Raw genomic sequence first — 8955 nt, 5'->3', positions numbered from 1 at the left:
TGTACATCATCATATAATTAAAATAAAATTTTATCTAAAAAGGACTTTATGTCTTAAAATCATTCTCAAGCATTAATTCCATTTGTCAGTCATCCTACTTATCTGAAATGTCTATTGTATCATGAAGCTCTGCTGTTAGTACCCTGTGGTATAGACACATCTATCTAACAGTTACTTTTGAGACTTCTGTAGGTAGCTTTACTGTATTTATTTAGATATTATGATCATTTTCACAAGCTTGCATAAAATTTTAATGACTCTAGATCATTCTTTTCTATGCATATATGCTATTTCATATAAAATACATTCTATTTTCAGAAAATGTTAATAACTACTAACAGTACTTTCTCTAATTTTGTACTAATCTCAAAAATGCACTAGCAACACAAAGTATTTGTGGGAACACAAAATATTTCTGTCCTTGATCTAAATTCTTAGAAAAATTTGTTGAGCTGAATATATGCACATTTATAATAGATTTTGTTCGTAACTTTCAAATTGAACTCTGGAAAGTTCATCTCAGCAGCATTTTATTAAATTCTTATGTAATGTGAATTTGGCAATAATGTATGTGTGTATTTTTTGGTGTTGGTGAATAAAACTTAAATATGGTTGTAAATTCATTTTATTACTACTGTCTTCAGAGCAACCTATGTTTGGTTTAATATAGCATCTACACTCAAATATAATATGTAGTGCTAATTTACTGCACCGTATTTATATGATGTTATAGCTTATCATAGACCATTAAACCAGCTATATAGTGGAAAAATATGCATAGAGATATGTAGGTAAATAAATACTTACATGAAGAATATAAGCTAGTATGTTTGCTTTTTGATAGTTTTGATTATTTGTTCAGTCTATGTGATATATTTCATAAAGAGCTTATTATAAACAGAGGTAGATTAACAAATTCAGTCCCTTATGAAGGACAGATTGTTTCCACAAATATCATCTACATGTATAAGATCATCTGACATTTCACATCACGTGTACTAGAACTGCCTGTCTTTCAGAAAACTATTCAGGAAGTTATCACTACAGACACAAATCTCTAATGGCTCAATTCTCTGAACAATGCGAGTAACATTCACTCATCAAAAGCTAATGGTTTAAGTCAAGGCAGTCTCTGCAATACTTTGTACTTGAGCAAACTGGATCATCTATTTTTCCCTCAGTAATGAAAGCCTAGTTTTTGGGGAAAAAACTCTGACTAGAAAAGAACTGTTTACCTTGGTTATCTCATATTGTTACAGTATCTCACTTTGTTATCTGATGTATTGGATATATTTGTATTTGGTTATTTGAAATTGGATAGGGAAGGGGGGGAAACAAGATAAGGGGTGGGGAAATGGGGACCAAGACATGAGAAAGGGTATCAATGTATGTGAAGTAATGCACCTTCTATCTGGCAAATAAAAAAAAGAAAAAAACTGTATAAAAAATATGGTGATAAATATATCATTAATAACTGCCAGAAACAAATTCAGTACTAACTCTTTAAAGAGATATTGTTTTGTTTGTGCCTTTGAATAACTGGTTAATCTTTAGAAACAATAATCACATGATTTGAATACACTATATAAATATAAATATATATATATATAAAATCCCTAATCCCATTAAGTTGGATGCCAACCCAAATACCCAGTCTCTTTAAACAAAATTAAATGAAAGTCCACTGCAGCTGCGGTAGGATGTGGGATCCACACAATCTTCAAGAAGTTATTCTGAGGTTTGGAAAAGAAAGAGTCTGTTAGGGTTGTTTTCTGAGATAACACTACTTTTTATTTCCTCATACATGGATCATGGTTCTATTGCATTTTCTGATGTGTTGAACTCAGCTTCTATCCCTCAAATTTCCTTCAAATATTTCTCACCCAAACTAAAGACTTATTACCACTTCCATGTATAACAGAAGAGTTTGCTTTGCTATATGACTTTTTTGTCCTTCACTCAAAAATCCTTCCACATTGCCATTTCTCTTTGTTGTTCTATGAAAGTTCAAGACAATTTGCCTTACTTAAAGACTCTAACATCTCTGTTAAAGCAAAAGACCAACTATTCAAAAATACTTGTTTGGCAAAACTGAACCAATTGTTTTTATCACATAATTTCATTAATTTCCTGGAAGAGACGAATCAATTTAGCCTTTGGTTTGAATTATACAACTAACTTGATGAAAGCTAGTTGGCTATAGGATTTAAAGATAAATGTGAAAATAGGTCATTCTCTTTTTAATGAAAACTTTAAGACTCTGATAAAGGAAATTAAAGCAGAGGAAATGGAACAGCCTCCCACGCTCCTGGATGAGAAGAATTAACATCATGAAAATGGCAATCTTGCCAAGGGCTATCTACAAATCCAATGCAATACCCATCAATATCCATGTCATTCTTTAAAGAAATAGAAGAGACAATCCAAAATTTCATATGGAATAATAAAAGACCCGTATAGCAAAAAAACATTCTTAGCAGAAAGACCAGTGCAGGAGGAATTTCAATACCAAACTTTACACTCTATTACAGAGCTATAGTGAACAAAATAGTTTAGTACTGGCACAAGAACAGGCATGAAGACCAATGGACTAGAACTGAGGGCCTGAATATTAACCCACAGACCTTTGGCCAACTGATCTTTGATAAGGGAGCCAAAAAATTCAATGGAAGAAAGACAGCCTCTTCCACAAATGATGCTGGCAGAACTGGTTAAGCACCTGCAGAAAAATAAGTTTGATCTTTCTTTGTCACCCCGCACCTGGATTAACTCCAAATGGATCAAAGACCTTGAGGTAAAAGCTGACACACTGAAAACTTTACAAGAAGGAATAGGAGATACACTAGGTCTCCTTGGCACAGCTCAAAACTTTCTTAATAAGGACCAAGAAACACAACAAATCAGAGAAAGTCTGGATAAGTGGACTGCATTAAACTGCAGAGTTTCTGTATGGCAAAGGACATAGCTATCAAATTAACTAGAAAGCCTACAGAGTGGGAGAAGATCTTCACTAACCACACCACAGACAAAGGCCTTATATCTAAAATATAGCAATAGCTCAAAAAGTTGAATCACTCCCAAACTAATCTCCAAAGAAACAACTATCCCATTAAAAGATTGGCCAAAACCTTAAAGAGAGTCTTCTGTGAAGAAAAAATAAGAATGGCCTGCAAACACATGAAGAAACGCTTGACATCTCTGGTCATAAAAGAAATGCAAGTCAAAAAAAACTCTAAGATTCCACCTCACTCCAGTTAGAATGGCCATGATCAAGCAATCTAATAACAGATGCTGGAGGGGATGACGCAAGGAGGGATCACTACTACACTGTTGATGGGAGTGCAAACTCATTCAGCCACTATGGAAAGCAGAATGGCAGTTCCTCAAAAGACTAAACATAGAGCTCCCCTATGACCCAGCAATTCCACTACTTGGCATTTGCCCAATCATCCAGAAACAAGGACATACTAAATCCACTAACACAACAATGTTCATTGCAGCACTATTTACCGTAGCAAAGATATGGAGCCAGCCCAGATGCCCCTCAGTCGATGAATGGATCAACAAGATGAGGTATTTATACACAGTGGAATTCTATGCTGCTGTCAGTAAGAATGACATCGCCCCATTTGTAAGGAAATGGAAAACTTAGAAAAAGTCGTATTAAGTGAAATAAGCCAGATGCAAAGTATCATAGGCTCAATGGTTTCCCTTATTTGTCATAATCAGTAGAAACCTTGGGCTCTCCTAGCAGAGATTTACAATAGAACAAAATCTAGATCCATAAGGCCATATAGTATGATGCTAAATGTAAGGACCTCCAGGATATAGAAACAAAAGCCATATAATGAATGATTGTTGTCCTCAATGTACTCTATTAGCCTTCATCTCTTTTGCTGTCCCTTGGTTATTTCATATTGTTGCAGTATTTTACCTTGCTCTCTGATATATTGTATATATGCTTATTTGGTTGTTGGAAATCAGATAGGGAAGGGGGGAAAACAAGATGAGGGGCAGGGGTGGGAGGAGGGAAATTTGGAACCAAGACATGAGAAAGGGTATCAATGTTTGTGAAGTAATGCACCTTCTGTCTGGTGAATATAATGTAACCCTTCTGTTAATTACAATAAAAATATATGAAAAAAAAGAAAATAGGTCATTCTTAATTTTTGCTTCAATTCATCTACTTCACAGTTTCAATAGAATTAACTAATCCTAGACACATTTGCTCTCATTTGTCAAGGGCCCCCAACCATCTTTATTCACTTTATTTCTGATTTATTTCCTCAATCTACTTTAATGTTTTTATACATCTATATTTCAACTCCATTTCCATATATGCTATTTTAAAAGATTGATTTGAACCAAACACATTCTTATTTCAATACCATTTCCCATTTAGTTTATCAAGCTGTTTACATGAATGTACTAAAGACACCTGCATTTTCAAAAAAAAAAAACAACTTTATATGGGTTTAAATACATAAAGCTTGCAAATAACAGTATGAATCATTTATCATTTTATGTATATTGCTAAACATATTTGATTTATAAAATTACAAGTTGTCAATATTAAAGCTAAATTCTATTTCTACTTATGCTAACATGCATTTCATTTAAATGAAAATTTCTTCTGATGTATTAAATATTTATATTTTCATCTGTATAGTCAATGTAAGATAACATTAGTCACTATTTAATGTATGAATGAATTGATAATCTGACATTTTTAGAAAAATATGCTTATTAAACAGCATTATAAAGTACATTCCAGGGTGGAAAAATGAGAGATAACAATTAAACAGTTATGGTTGAACTGTGCATAAGGTACTTTGTTATAATTGAGGAAACAAATAGCAACAAGTAGCATGTACTACAATAATAAAGGTAATAATAGTTATAATAACTACATCTTGGGCCGGGAGTTTGGCCCAGTGGTTAAAGTGCTTGCCTAGCATGCACGAAGGCCCGGTTCGATTCCTTGGTACCACATACATAGAAAAAAGCCAGAAGTGGTGCTGAGGCTCAAGTGGTAGAGCTCTAACCTTGAGAAAGTCCAAGGACAGTGCTCAGGCCCTGAGCTGAAGCCCAGGACTGGCAAAAAAAAAAAAAAATAACTACATCTTGGAAGTCTTCCAATAGACATTTGCATACTTTGAATATAAGACATTTTTTTTTTATGGTAGGTCATGGGGCTTGAACTCTGGGCCTGGGCACTGTCATTGAGCTCTTCAGCTCAATGCTACCTACCTTTCCTCGAGCCAAGCCCCATTTCCTGTTTTCTAGTGATTAATTGGAGATAGAGTCTCTGGTTCTTTAGTGCCCAGGCTGGCTTTGGCTTTGAACAGCGATCCTCAAATCACAGTCTCCAATGTAGCTAGTATTACAGGTGTGAGCCATCGTGCCGGCAAGACAATTCGTTTTCTGTTTAAGAAATAAGGGGAGCCAGGCGCGGCTTCATGCCTGCAATCCTCATTACTCGTGAGCTGGAGATCTAAGGCTCATGATTCAAAATCAGACATGATGGACAACCGACTTAACACATCAAAATGGTGAAGTGGAGCTATGGCTCAAGTGGTAGAGTGCCAACTTTGGGCAAAGAAGCTTATGGATATTGCCCAGGCCTTGAGTTAAGCCCTAGGACTAGGGACTTGAAAAAAAAAATGAGAAAAAATATAGGAATCTAAAATGTGTTCTTTTTTGGGGGGGATTTTAGTGGAATGGAGGCAGGACAAAGAAGGTGTTAGATGATAGATATGGTCAAAATATTTATGTATGCGTTTATTTATTTATATATGAGTAAGCATATGTATATGTATAAAGGCAGAATGATTAAATCAGTTGAAATTATTTTAAGAAAAGGGACAAAGAGATGAGTGAAATAATAAGGGAGATGAATTGAATCTGTACATATTGATGCATATATGGAAATATCACAAGGAATTCCTTTTCAACAATTATATTAGAAGTACATATTAGTATTCATTATGCACATGTACCACAGACATGCATATAACCTACACAACTGAGATTTCAATATGGACACCATATTTATAAATTATTTTATATATATTTTTTAAATATCAAATTTTAGTTGCTATTATGTTCTCATAATTCTTTATAATTTTAAATGTAATACTAAATAAGAAACTGTACCTCCTCAGAAGATAATTAAATTCCCTAGCTTTATTTCAGTTCTTATAAAATTTCCTATACAACTATTGTTACCTCATGGCTTCTACTCCCAACTCTTTATGTAGTTGGACACAGCAAGGAGTTAGAGTTGGCTAACAAAATATAATTACGAGTAAATATGAGTAAATATGTTGGTACAATGCAAGTATATGCAAATATATTAAGTGAAATATGGTAGATTCAAGGTAGAACTTAAATAGTGTAATTCCTAAGTAAGGCAAAAATCAAAGCTCAACACAATAAACACCAGGAAGCAGTTATTTGAATGAGATGCAGTGATCAAGTGGGAAGTAGACAAATGAAGAAGAAAAAAGGAGAAGAGTGATTAATTCACTGGATATCCTACAAATCAAAGAAGGGTGAGGGAAGAGATATAAGGGAACAGAGAGGTGAGAATGTTGTAAACAGTGACAATTGATAAGGATGCATCTAGTTTACAACCTGCTTTGTCAAATGGCATCTCCTTTGTACAACTACTTAGATATAATTTTTTAAAAGTAAACATCAAAGCCTTTTGACTCTTTGACCAGCACCATGGTGGTCAGCAAGAACAAGCTCCTTACAAAAGCAGCAAAAAAAAAAGAGCCAAGAAAGTGGTTAACCCATTTTCTAAGAAAGATTGATATGATGTGAAACCCCGGCCATGTTCAATATAAGAAACATTGGGAAAACACTAGTCACCTGGACTCAAGGATCCAAAATCGCATCTGATGGTCTCAAGGGTTGGGTGTTTGAAGTGAGCCTTGCTGAGTTGCAGAATGATGAAGTTGCATTTAGAAAATTCAAGGTAATTACTGAGGATGTTCCAGACAAGAACTGGTTGATCAGCTTCATGGCATGGATCTCATCCGAGACAAAATGTGCTCCATGGTCAAAAAGTGGCAGACCATGATTGAAGCTCATGTGGAAGTCAAGATTACAGATGGTTACTTGCTTTGTTTGTTCTGTGTTGGCTTTACTAAAATAGGCAACAATCAGATCAGCAAGACCTCATATGCTCTGCATCAGCACGTCTGCCAGATTCGGAAGAAGATAATAGAAATCATGACCTGAGAAGTGCAGACAAATGACTTGAAAGTATAGTTAATAAGTTGATTCCAGACAGCATCTGGAAAGGCAAAGAAAAGGCTTGCCAGTCTATTTATTCACTCCATGATGTCTTCCTAAGGAAAGTAAAAATGCTGAAGAAGCCCAAGTTTGAATTGGGAAAATTCATAGAGCTTCTTGGTGAAGGTGGTAGTTCAGGAAAAGCTACTGGGGACAAGACCAGCGCTAAAGTTGAGCTAGCTGTTGGATATGAGCCACCAGCCCAAGAATCTGTTTAAAATTCAGAGTTTTAATAATTACAAATAAAGACTTATTTGTGGGGGGAAAAAGTACATAACACAAAAAAAGAAAAGTAAGGTAAAAATGGTGCTTAGTCATTGGTATAAGTCCACTGCAGGGGTGCTAAGAAATTTCTCAATACATCCTCTCTGCTCGCCCCCAAACTGGGAACTTAATATCAACAAAAATGAAGAAACAAAGAGACTTTTTTGTTATTAAAGTTATACTATATGTCAGAAATTGTGGAGCCCTTTACCACTTGTCTCCCTTTCATACAGAAAGAAAATAAAGTAATTTGGCCTAAGTTAAAACACACACACACACACACACACACACACACACACACACACACACACAAACAATACACAGTCCTGTCAAGATTCTGATCTAGGCTTATCAGATTTGGTAGTATTTTCTAATTATTTTGAGTGGATAGTTTTTCCGAGCAATGTATAAATAATCAGGACAGATCTTTTTAGAAAATTTTATCTGAATTATAATTGTGTCTATGTACTTTGAAACTACATTCTATAGTATTCTAATTATGGCAAATCAACGTTTCTCTTGTGAATGTAAGCCCTTAGGGACTATGTTTCCTAACTTTGGGTTGATTTTAATACAATGTATTACTCTTTATTCAAAATTATATATTTTTTGATCAAATCTATAACTTGGGTTGAATTTCATAATCAGTGGCATAATATGTGAACCATTTCTCCACTATATGTATTTTCTACCTCTGGTAGCAAAAAGGATATCTAACCTAAAGTTAGAACTACTGAATTCTTGTCCTGGTTTCATCTATGGAGAAAAATGTGATCATAGAAATGTTTTACATAGGCTTGTGGACCTAGATATTTTTTTTTCTTTTATACGTAAAAGAGAGTAGAATTCATTTTCTTTGTGATATCCAATTGTAACTGATGATGAACTAACCATAAAATTGCAATCCAAATGTGCATATATCTATTTACTTATACAAAATCAATTACTAATATAAATTAATTAAGGCCTACAAACAAAATAAACTAATAAATAAATAACAATATTACTATTTGATCCCTCAGGTTATTTTTTAATCTATGATAAAACTAAGAACTATCTCATATCTGTGCACTGTACACTTGATACCAAATGAAATGTTGTGGAATTCATATCTGAGAAGGCAATTCTATTTATTTCAGAAGGAATGAATATTAGAAAAGTTAATCCTTCTTGGCATAGGAACTCTTAAAAGATAATCATCTGCTTTCTTTAAGGTGAAAAAAAGGTTACAGTAGTTTCTCATCTTGAATTATGGTTGATTGATATTAAAACCCAGTAGCATTTGTTTGTAGTAAGTTCTTAAGGAATAAATAAATTCTGGCATCAGGTAACAGGTACTCACCATCTCTAACCTTGCTTATTATCTTTGCACATCAGTTTCTTATATTT

At 34.1% G+C, this 8955-nt stretch overlaps 1 pseudogene; it reads left to right on the top strand.

Moving 5' to 3' along the window:
• Positions 1-6729: 6729 nt before the first annotated feature.
• On the top strand, positions 6730-7520 carry LOC150064136 (small ribosomal subunit protein eS1 pseudogene; annotated as a pseudogene).
• Positions 7521-8955: the final 1435 nt, after the last annotated feature.

This window comes from Megascapheus bottae, chromosome 4 (assembly GCF_031878675.1).
Source record: "Megascapheus bottae isolate mThoBot1 chromosome 4, mThoBot2.hap1, whole genome shotgun sequence".
Taxonomy (NCBI): Eukaryota; Metazoa; Chordata; class Mammalia; order Rodentia; family Geomyidae; genus Megascapheus; species Megascapheus bottae.
The sequence above is the reverse complement of the archived record's forward strand: the minus strand, read 5'-3'. Positions and strand labels throughout refer to the sequence as shown.